Source organism: Lethenteron reissneri, chromosome 13 (genome assembly GCF_015708825.2).
Source record: "Lethenteron reissneri isolate LAM-NWPU_2019-01 chromosome 13, ASM1570882v1, whole genome shotgun sequence".
In the NCBI taxonomy this organism is placed as follows: domain Eukaryota; kingdom Metazoa; phylum Chordata; class Hyperoartia; order Petromyzontiformes; family Petromyzontidae; genus Lethenteron; species Lethenteron reissneri.
Genome location: NC_083791.1, coordinates 7,858,596 through 7,870,806, shown reverse-complemented (window position 1 = coordinate 7,870,806; position 12,211 = coordinate 7,858,596). Strand labels below are relative to the sequence as shown.

General features: G+C 43.6%; 1 long non-coding RNA gene across 2 annotated transcripts in view; it reads right to left on the bottom strand.

Annotated features, from left to right (window-relative positions):
• Positions 1 to 12,211, bottom strand: part of LOC133342058 (uncharacterized) — a 198,617-nt gene that overhangs the window by 10,285 nt on the left and 176,121 nt on the right. For both annotated transcript variants that reach the window (XR_009755084.1, XR_009755085.1), the window contains one exon: positions 5,829 to 6,021. This is a non-coding gene — a long non-coding RNA (uncharacterized LOC133342058). The remainder of the gene's footprint in view (positions 1 to 5,828; positions 6,022 to 12,211) is intronic.

Genomic DNA, 12,211 nt, shown 5'->3' with positions numbered 1-12,211 from the left:
CTCCGCAACTCGCCATCATGATCAGGAACATCGCAAATGCCTCATTTTCCTATGAGGTGTTTTCCGTCCAACCTAAAATCTGGCCTGGTTTCTCCTTTGTTAAAGAAACCAAGTCTCGACCCGGATGACCCATCTAGTTATCGTCCCATCACTAATCTCTCGAACCTCTAGCCCTCGCCCAGCTAAAAGCACACATCACCTCCTCCGCAAACTACTGCTGCTTCCAGTCAGCTTACCGTCAAAACTACTCCACAGAAACAGCACTCACTAGAGTGCTCGATGACATTTTAACGATCATTCATTCCGGCTCCACTGTTGCACTTGTAAGTCTGGACATTTCGTCAGCCTTCGACACCGTCAACCACTCGCTCCTTACCTCCTGAAATCTGACTTCGGTATATGTGGCTCAAGCACTCAAGTGGATAGTTTCATACCTTTCTGACCGGCAATCTTCAGTCAGGGTGGGCACGTCCACATCGCCTGAAACAACAGCATTATGCGGGATTCCCCAGGGACTCCATCCTAGGTCCCCTGCTCTTCACAGCCTACACTTCCCCGATCGGCCGGCTCATCGCAAACTTCGATGTTAAGCACCCCTCATACGCGGATGATACTATTCTATTCACCGCCATCGATTCTAGCAATGCATCTGGATTCGAGAGGCTCTCGGAATGTACCACTGCCTTGCAATAGTGGTTCACTGCACACAACCTAGCCCTTAATCCGAAAAAGTCAGTGGCCATCATGTTAGGTACCAAGCAACGTCTCAACTCATCAGCACTCCCAACACACATACACACATCTTCGGTCACAGCATCAGGTTCACCGATCACTTCAGCTACCTCGGTGTCATCCTCGATTCAACTTTATCCTTCGACCGTCAAACCAACCATATCATCAGTTCATGTAACTTTCACCTGAAGGCTCTCAGACACCTACGTCCTCTCATCTCCACTGAAATTGCCAACACATTGGCATGTTGCATCGTTGGGTCTCGCCTCGACTGTTGCAACTCCGTTCTAGTCTGGACCTCCACTGGCAACCTAAAAAAACTGCAAAGACTACAAAACGACCTGGCACGCGTCGTCATTGGCCACACTCATCCCCGTCTCGACTCACTCGCCTGTCTCCGTGCTCTCAACTGGCTACCCATCGCCAGTAGGGTCATATACAAGATCGCCTGCCTCTGCCACCATGCCTTCACAGCTGCCTGCCCGCCGTACCTTTCTTCATTATTGACGACTTGCAGCTCAGCACACGGCAGATGCCTGCGCAGCGCGACTCACGACCTCCTCTTGATACCAAGATCCAGATGGTCACGTCTATGCGCCGCTTCTCGGTGGCAGCCCCAACAGTCTGGAACGATATCCCTCTGCACATTCGCAGCATCGCCTCAATCGCCTCCTTCAAGAGACACTTAAAAACTTACCTCTATAACCACGCTTTGAATGACTCTGAGCTTGGCTTCCGCGCCTCTGAATTGCGGCCGTTACGTCCGCAAATTTGATCGCGTTATAAATTGCATTATTATTACTGTCAACTTACTGTGCTTTAGCCACCTGGCACTCCGCTCAGTTGTTGTGAGCATCGCTCCTCTGTCCTCCATTGTTGCTGGAGGGTAAATGCCTCTAACTGCCTAGTAGCATCCTTCACAAGCCTCTGATTCACACACACGCACGTGGTCGGGTGTGTTGCAATATTTGCTTTAAGACGCGCGTGCGCGCACACACACACAAAAACACCCCGTCGGCAAAGATCTCCACCCTAACAATGGCTTGTGCCGCAGTCTTTGCAATGACGTAATTGAGACACGTAAAGAAAATGCGTAATTTGCCTAATTTGCTCATTTGAAATACAATAGAGAGAGTTTATAATGAGCCACTGCTCAAGTGCTGTTTGAAAGGGGTGCAAAGCAGACAAGTAGGCGGGGAATTTGGGCCGGCCTAAAAAACCGCGTGCCCTACTTACACTGCTCACAGCAATCTTGAACCCAATGATGGTCTATTTTAATTGGCACATAATGAGTAGACATCCTTCCAAGATAATGCCCTCATGGGAATTCACTGGGGGGGGGGAGGGGGTTTGATTTGACCGTGGGGGGCAGGCTAATCTGGCCACTCCACCTGCACCAATGGCCAACGCAAGTTCGCCAAAACCCGTTGTGTGGTCTTGAACGAGACGACAGAATGAAACTGATAGATGTTAACATCCTCTCCAAGGGAAGAGGGTTTTTTTTTTCGTCGCATAAAAATAAACAAGTACTTGGTTAAATAATGTAGTTGTGTGCACATTGTACGGTTTTAACACAAATGATATGCATAATGCTCTCAACGGGACTGACCTTATTAAATTGCTCACAAACTTGGTCTCCAAGGGAGAGACATGCTGGAGAGATGAGAGGGGAGTGGTGTTTAAAGATGACGTTCATTGGAAATTATGTCCGAATTGATACTTTCCACATGACCAGCCATAGCAATATGAAGGCATTGCAAGCCTTGCTAAATATTTTAATCCACGTAGGGTAGTATGCGCTAGTTATGTAACACAAAGTCATTACGTGCCTTAAATAAAGAAATTCACAACTTGAACATATGGCATATTGCTTAACGTTGCGAAAACATTTCAGGAATAATTTTCGTGCACAAAAATTAAACGTGCCACCACAAAAATTGTAAAAAAAATGAACGTTTCAGTATTGTAAACGACGATCAAAGGACTCTGTACGAAGTATTGTTTGCGTGGAAACAAATGAACGTTACTTTCCTTTTAACTCATCCCTCTACACAGTTTCACTTTCGGCAACTACCGCAGAAGCAAAAACGATTGATGTATGTGCCTTACATCTTATGTAATGTGTGCTCCAGTTGCAAAAAAAAAAACCCTAGGGAAAAAACCAAGTTGAAATAATTTACCCACAATACATCCAGATTCTGTGTCTACGAGTATAAATATACAGGGAACAGCAGCAGGAGAAGCTAGGCAAGCTTAGAGCAAAAATTATACTTGCGACATTTTAAAACACACACGTTCAAAAAATTATCTGCAGCACGGCATTTTAAAAAATGAACCTTATTAAATAATACCCGTTACAATAACCCTTCTTATTAACCCCTGAGCCCAATAACCTATAGGCATTTAAATACGAATATTCCTATTGAAAAAGATCAGTACTTTCCAAAGATATATATATACATGCTACAGCCATTTAAGCTTTTCCAGGACACAATACAAGAATGCATGCCAATACTACGGCCATTTTATGAATTTCATATTTGTCTTAAAGCGTTGCTGATTTAGATAAACAATGCCATGCTTCATTTTCTACTTGCAAAATTAAATATTCACAAGTTTGCAAAGTGTCCAATTGTGGAAGAATTGATATTGCCAAGGAAAGTTCGGATCCAACCGGTACATTCAAACACACACGCAAGATATAATACAGGTGACAGCAGGGCAACTAATACAATTTAAACATCGTAAATTGTTATATTATGAATGAACTGAATGTAACAAAAACTTTTGTTTATACATGTGTAAATCATATATAGGATGCTGGATTATTTCTTTGTTGGTATATCCAGAGTTTTTTTTCACATGTTTACTTCTACTCTCTGTATTAATAAACCATGACTGGGAGAGTTACATTTTTGGTCTATTAAAATGGTAAAACAACTTTCTCAAAACAGAAAAGACTCGAAGCCCGAACTGATAAGCTTTCCTCCAGGGGGTTACTTTACGTTACAATGTATCCGCGTGGAATTTTTTTTGCATTTTTATTTTATAAAATAATTAGGATTTTCTTTTTCGTAACAAAAATATTTGCACAAATACCAACACACCACACTTTACAATGCGTTCCGTTAGCTATTGTGTACATCAGAAGATAAACGCGTTTAAAAGTTTATCAGTATTCGGCCAACTGGTTTGGAATTATAATTTGGCCATTCCCTTCAAAAAGATGTCAACTTCTCAACAGCACATACATTTGATTTAGTTACGTTTTTTTGTTCAATGTTTGTATATTTAACTTATTTTGTACCGTACGTAGCCAACCGTGCTAATCGGAGGTGCAGGGGAAGGACAACGAACTTAAACCACAACACCAGTGCTAAAAGAAATGTATAAAAGGGTTGCTTTTTTTGTTAACTCTGTTGATCATCGGAGGGTGAAACACGCGCGTCCTTGTCCGTTCTCGATCATCGGAGCTCATATTCTTGAGTGACCATGCATCAGTCAATAGTTGACAAGCCGCCCGACTGTACCGAATTCCCAGGCCAGCGACTGATCACTACAGACACATTTTTCGATAAACTGCAAAAGACACGCGCGCGCACGCAACAGACGTGGGCACAACGGCGGAGCATCGGACATTTAATCTGGACCTGCAAATCGCGATTGGAAACGTCGTGTAACTGGACGATCGCTTTACGTCGGCGGATTCGGAATCCCTGCGTCCAGCGCCCGGGGGTTATAGTGGCTGTTTGGCTTTCCTTGAATAACCCACGTCACCGTCATAACAACAAACAAAAAAAAGGCCTTAGAACTCAAAAGAGAAAACCAAACTGTTATCGAAAATACACGTGTTCAGTTTAACGCCAGAAACAGGAACCAACTGATAAAACTGCGCACTGTTAACTGAATATTAAAACCTGTCCAAACATGTTCTCTTTAAACGTATTTTAATTTCCTGTATATTTACGCAAGGCATTGGCGGACTTCGTAAAATGTTAGTGGTCAAGCGAGGACCTCTCGTGCCTCGAGGTTTAGTTTCCACGCAGCTCGTTATATTGGAAACATTCAGTTTTATACCTCCCCCCCCCCCCTTTGGCTGGGAGATGGCGATTTCCAACCCAACAAATTTCATCGCTGAGAAAATAAAAGACCCGAATGGAAACCGCCGGTCTGTGCACCTGCTGCTACCGCTGCTGCGGCGCGTTCGAATTGTAACAGGCAGGCAAACCGCGCGCCTCCAACTCGGCAGCCTCCTCTCACGGAAATACATTCGTCGCATCGTTTTCGAGCGAAACGTCAACGCATTAATAGACAACGCCGTCACGTCCTCACTATATTTTCCATCCCAAATACAATAAAGGGTCCCCCCGCCTTTTAAGTCTCTTAAATAAAAAAAAACACGCGCGTTAACGTGCGTTCAAACAGGTTACCCTCTTTTAACTCGTGTTTCCTTTGAAAGGGGCAAGGTTGCCTGACATGCTACAAACCAGCTTCAATGGAGACCACCCCTTTGTTCCTGCAGTCCCACGCTAAGTCTCGGCGTGACCGCTGCTGCTTGCCGTGCCGAAAGACAGCAGCATCCCCACCCCTCGCGTGCACGGACACCGCCCACAAATCTATCGCTCGTAATTCAACTACATTGAAGCCGAAGGAAATTTAGATGTAATAAGACACTTAAGATCATTAGAGTATCCGAGTTTACAATTAATTTTTTTTACTTTTACACGCGTAAGAAAATTCCTTTTTTTTACAAGGCCCTGCACAGTGTTTTGTAATACACATCTCTCTGGGCTTTTATCAACAAAACGCAACAAGGCAGAATAAAGTGCCGATGCTCTGCCCGTACGCCAACCCGCACGCTGCTTCACGAACATTGCACCACGGCTCACGATGGACAGCTAAGGTGAAGACGGTGTTTCCTCCTTCGATCTCAGATTTGCCATTCTGCACGGTTCCCAAGAGCCTAACCAGTGACAGGGCAACCAACTCACAAGTTAGGGTCTCAGGGATCGCGCAAAAGGCTCGATCGCTCCATGCCTGCGTCATCGACACTGGGTTTCGCCCTCCACGTCTCGTGTGTCCTTTGCGTTCGGTACCGGGATATTTGATGAAAGGTCCCGCCGAGCTGAGAGGGCGCCGGTGATGATGGCCGTGTCACAGCCGGTCACCCCCGAGGAAGGGAGGAAAGGAAGGCTGAGGTGGCATAAAAAGGCACTGCTCCCATGCCATGTGCCACCCGACCCACCGTGCGCCTTCGCTGGGACGTATTTCGCATTCTCCGTGTAAGCCCTGCACAAACCACATCAATCAATGAGGAACTAGGCCCCTTTAATGGACAGAAAAAGATATCGGCATTAAGAGAGAGATATTAAAGGGAATAAATGAAATAATATGAATTACTTCCAGGATCTAAAACGTGCTCGGCATTTTGTTGAATAGCCGCAGTAACGCAGACAGATTCGTAATTTATTTCTCGACAGCATTTTTAAATCAGGCGTACTGTGATCAAACAGGGGTGGGGGGGATTAGGCGGTGCCAATACGTTCACAGAGTCCAAATAAAGGTCATGAACAACAAAGGTACCTGTATGAGTACTTTTCATTGCGTCTGTCCAATTTTAACATGTTACAAAAAATATTTAGCTTATTTCCACACATCACGGGCATCACGCGCACAATTTAGCTCTTTAAAGACAGCTCGTATACAATCAATGCCACCTTGGTAAGTAGTTCAATATTTGTTATTCAACGGTCAACTTGGTCTTCACGTACGTTGTACATATTTGGGGCTTCATCTCAACGCATATGAAACCGAAGTCTCATCTGCCGATGAGACTTCAAAATGGAGCGTTAAGAGCAGACATTACGCCAGAAATTTGATGAAGGGCTATGAAACTGTCTAAGGAGTGATAACAATACTAATGAGCGACGCCAATTTTCTTTGAAGACTAAGATAATTTACTCACGCCTGACCTGGAGGTTACGTAACCTTCACGCGAGACAAAAAAAAAACACATCTAGAAATCCACCTTCTTTCTTGATTTTTACCTGTGGCTTGGATTCTGAACGAACGTAGGATATTTCACATCGGCGTTTAATCAACGTCTTGCTCCAGAGACTTGGCACACAAAGATGATTCCCAATACGCTTTAAAACACAAGACAGGGTATTATGAGCGCACACACACACACTCACATATGCTTGGCATCACCAGCAAGAATGTAAAATATTCAAAGCCATGGCAACTACAATGCAAACCTAATGTGGAAGCAATGTGCTATGAAGGAAGGCCCATTGCCTGAAATGTCACCCATGATATGATTTTGTTCCTTTTAAGGCCACGGTGTTATTGACGAATGTGGTGGGATTTTGTTATTTGTGCCAACCCAGCACCGTCCCCAAAAATGTGTCTAATGCGGAGTGGAAGGATGTAAAAGACCTTTTGGGAGGAGTGAACAATTTTTTTTCTCCAGAAGATAATCCCAAATAAAATATTACCGAAACATTCTGAATTGAAGATTATTATCCTGTTCCCTGTGCATGACTTGGTAATCTCATAACGGTAGCTGATTGAGAGCCCATTAGGGCTTTTAGTCGAACAATTGATGGTCTGTGGAGCACAAGTTTAAGATCATAGATAATGGGAGCAGGCTCACCAATTCAGCAACCCCAAATCCGTGTTCCGTGTCCCCACCCAATCTATCCGAGGGCTCTTATCGTTAAATGTCATATACAACAAATATAATTGCATTTATTTTTGGAGAGCATCGCAGGCATAGCAGGAAACTATTACATAATTCGACATCGTAGCAAATCTGTATATTTTTTTGAAGATCAAGCGTATGAATGATTGTTTTGGGTAAATTAACATTATTGAGCATCTATTTCTTTTGTTCTTAGTCTTGACTTGTCTTACATTTTCTTTCATAGGAAATATGCACAGCATTATAGAAATGATATATTTGAAAGGGACGCTATAGAAATATGAAAATGACGAATGCAAATTAATAACATTTTGCGAAAATAGAACGGGCAGTGAACGGGTAATTTTATCGGAGACTATTTACCGCAGCGGAAGGATACTCCTCCTTTAGCAAAAGCGGCAGTGCTGCGGCGACGAATGGATGCGCCAGCCGGGGCAGTGGAAATTTCTAGAAAATCCCGGTGCCCACCAGACAGCCAGACGTGACTGTCTGCCAGTGCTGAGTGCGGCCGAAAACCAACTGCCCCCCTCCCCACCGCTGCCCCCCCCCCATCCTCCAGGCTGGCACACAAAGCGAGCACTTGTGGCAGCAGGGCACAGATATTTTCGTAAGACTTGGGCAGAGCGGTAATGAAACGTGGTCTTTCGCAAAGGGTCGCTTGCGCAATTTTTTCGGCGTTTAGATAAAACGTGAACAGGTGGTGGGTGGCGTGGGCTACTGCCGCTGCTACACACCTGCAGCATTAGGAGCCGATGGCACACATCGTGGAGGGCAAATGTCTCCACAGTGAGCACACTGCAAGCCCCTCGACCCAGCTAGGGCGAGCCATTGTTCATTTTCACTCTTGCCACTCTAAAAGTACCATTACGTAACTTTCCTACATTTGCATACCATCAAGCGCGTAACTCACACGCGGACTGCACACACAGATAACAATGATGACCCATCATTTAGCTTTAATGACTGCTACGCCAAGTGCTGCGCTTAGTAAAATATAAAGGAGTTTTCACTTAGAGCCGTTTGTCAATACACTCTGCCATTTCGACAAAGGGGGGGTGTGTGTTTGGACAACACTTCACCACACTGGACCAGTGTGGGTTTTTGCGAAGGGCACGGGCCGGGGACCGGTTCAGACATCGCTCGCTCACCGACGTTACGGACGTGGACAGAAGCTGAACTCTGGTTTTCTCGGTCCGTAGTGGAACCAGTAAGCCAGAGTGTATGAAGCACCGCACCACCATCTCCCACGTGTGTTGTTTGTGCGTCACGTGTTAAGAATGGCAAAGGCCTATGGGGCGGGGGTGATGTACAGCCACGACCGTTGCCTGTTTGACGTTAGCTCTCCTGCACCGACGCTGATGCATCACACCGGACATTCATTTAAAGGTTGATTTGACCAAGAGGGTGGCTCACGCCGGATTCAGATGAATGTTGCCAATTGGGCATCGCTGGTATTTTACGCAGTGCCCGAACCAATACAGAAACACTAACATGTGATATATATATGTACATACGTGTACATGCCATTATAAATGTTAGCCAAGCTAATTATTTCTTGAGGACCTACACTCGTACCACGTTTTCAAAAAGATGACTTTAAAAAAATGTGCTGATAACGAGAGGCTTTAAAAAAAAAGACACTTGGAGCTTGTCCCTGGAACGACTGCGTTTTTGGACAAGAGTTGCTATGTTGGCCATATTTAGGCCTTTCGTTGCATGTCAGGATACTACCAGAAATGTGTGCCAACTATTGCATTAGTTTTAGCGACTACTAAAAAACATACAAAAAGCACAGACTTCTTTAAGTGAAATATAGCTTTGGCGTGCTTATATTCATTATTAATTTTGTTAGCCATCCATCCCTGCAGCTATAAAAGAGGATCATTTGTTTTGGGGAATAAACAGTGGCAAACCATTCCCTACCCTGTTCAAAAATGTATTCGGACAGCCAAGAAATTCAGTTCTCCATTGAAATCTATTGCTATTAAGGTCAACCAAGCCCATCCAATTAAAGGAAATAACATCTATTTTTTAAAAGCAGTTGTATCGAAAACGTCTTCTTCACCATCATCATCATCATAAGCCACGATCATCTCACTGCTGGATGAAGGCCTCCACAACCTGTTGCCAACATTCATGACCCCCCGATGTAACATTGCTCCGTGAACCCGCACACACGAGCTGATTTCGTTGCTCCATCTCTTTGATGTATTTCCTATCGGACGCGGTCCATTCCCTTGGCTGCCACTCCTTCACTATTGTTGATCGTCCCCTCTAGCGACGCATCCTTCCCGAGCCTCACAGTTTGAATTTTGTCTTGAGCCTGCTACAGATCACTCATCTGTCTTCCTGTCTGTCTCTCAACGTGATTTCAATAATGCACGTTTCAGTTTTTGTTCCATTTTCTTTGTTCACATCCATGTTTCTGATCCGCACGTCATTGCTGGGGTTGTACGCTTTGATTAAAAATCTCCATTTATTGAGGCACATTTGCCCCTTCTAACATTTCCCGTAGTCCAATCTCATTGAATGCTATCACGACTATGGCTGCGCAAAACCCGAGGACGGTTAATGTCTTCCCTCGTCCCAATTTTACGAAAATATCCCCAAATGCCACGTCGAATAACTTTGGAAAAAGTGCATCACCTTGCCAGACTCCCCTTTCAATCTGTAATGTGGCACTTCCTTTATGTAACCTCAGTGTGGTTGTTCCGTTTTTCTCAATGGTTTTGATTACGTATAAACTTGTAAGTATGGGACCTTTTTGCTAGCACCAAAAAATACATAGAATAGGTTTTACCCTTTCAGAGCATGCTTTCTTTGCATGTTTTGCCTCGAGTATGTGTGGTTAATGCAGACTTGATGCCTTGCAAAAATGTATCTATTTCAACATGTTAACATCTGTTTTATTGCCAGAAAGGGTAAAACCTATTCTTATTTTTCATCCAACTCGTACTATTTCTAAACGTACTCCTAAAATCATATTACTTCCAAAAATGTGATCACTGCTGTCAATGTGGAAAATGTCGCGTTCAATTACAAATGCGTACGGGTGTGGTTTTGTTAAAGCCGACATTGGAAATATGTGAGGTAAAGCCAGCTTTGGTTTTCCCTTTAAATGAAAGTTATTTAATTATTATTTCCCCCTTACACGCATTTGCAAACAGCACCAGTTTATTTTAGAATGTTTTCTCGCGTCATTAACACATTCAAAAGTTCGCGTGCAGAATTGTCTCATTTAATCTGTCACTCAATGATTATAGAAGGACAAGGGAGGGGCCTAAATGTTTTTTTCATGAACGAGGTAGGAACAAAGGTCACACGATAAATGTTACACTTAATTGAAGCCCGTTCATCGCGTTAAGAAAACTTGCAAAGAAAAATAATACGGTGCAATCAGATTACGAGTCTCCGCAGTGCAAAAAGAAGAAAGCAACTCTCTAGCTTGCGCGTATAATGTGCAACCAACGCAAGTATCGCTTGAAATGTGCAACATCTCCACTTTAGCCGGTCCGGTGCTGGCGCCTGCCTGTGACCCAGCGCTGTCGAGGCAGCGAGGGTTGGTGTATCGCGCTAATGCTGTAGACACTCCCCTCCTGTGTGGGCGTTGAGGTGCCATAACCCTGGCTCACCAGGAGAAGGCAGTGCAGCAATTGGACTAATCGCCATCTGTTTCCATCCGTACGGGGATTAGGATGTTGCCTCCTTAGCGTGCGTGGGTTCCGGTTTCCTCTCGCGTGTGTAAGACACTCGATAGTTGGTCGAAAAGATCTTAAAAATAAAACCCAATGTGCCTGGAAGAATCATACGAATCAGTGTGGCTTTCCTGGATGAATACGTATATTTTAAATTAATGACTTACCGGCCTTCAATCGCTGTGGCATATACATATATATTTTAGAGACAGACGCAATACCAGTAACATAGCAAGAATTGGTAAAGTTAAGTTTAGTTTCCAAACGGACGTGATATTTTCGTTAGAAAAGGATTCCCAGTTTCAAACGATAACATCACTTGAAATGCATTCGGAGGGCAGTCGTTATGTAAGCATCCATTTTGACCTATTTAAAATAATAATGATAAATATCTCAAACATATACGGAATTCCATTTTGAATGTTAAGCAAAGTACAAATGCCAATTTGTTTTATAAAAACAAACCCCCCCCCCCCACCCCAATATTTTACTTGGAATCACGCGAGGGAAAAACACATGTGAGAATGAGAGAGCGATATTATACACGGACATGCGGTGTTACGTAAGAAACACTTATGTACCAGCAAGGCTACACACGGTGAAGTGCAATAACAACAATCTTAAACAAAAAAACACCCGACTTTGGTGCAATTTTGCTTGGTACAAAAAAGCACAAACTCATTATGTATCGTCGTCAATGTCATAATCGCTGTCGTTCATGCCATCAGCCAAGTTATATATGTCTACTTGTAACACTTGTAGCCTGTTAGGATTAAATGGCTGTGATACGAACCAGGTACACTTTTGTGCCATATTAATCATACATCAAAGACATTTTACCGCACGTACATATTTTTTTTACGCTTGGCACAGTAACCTATGAACGACTGCCGTTTTGATGAAATTTGCTTGAATAATTGCTTATTTTAAGATGTAACTGTGGATTTATATTTTATCCTTAATACAATTCCCTCCTATCTTTACAATGTCGTATTTAAATAAATGACATCACCTGCTTATAATATCCGTAACATCTACAGGTGTGTCGATGTGTGTGTTTACAAGTCATTTTGTAAAATAA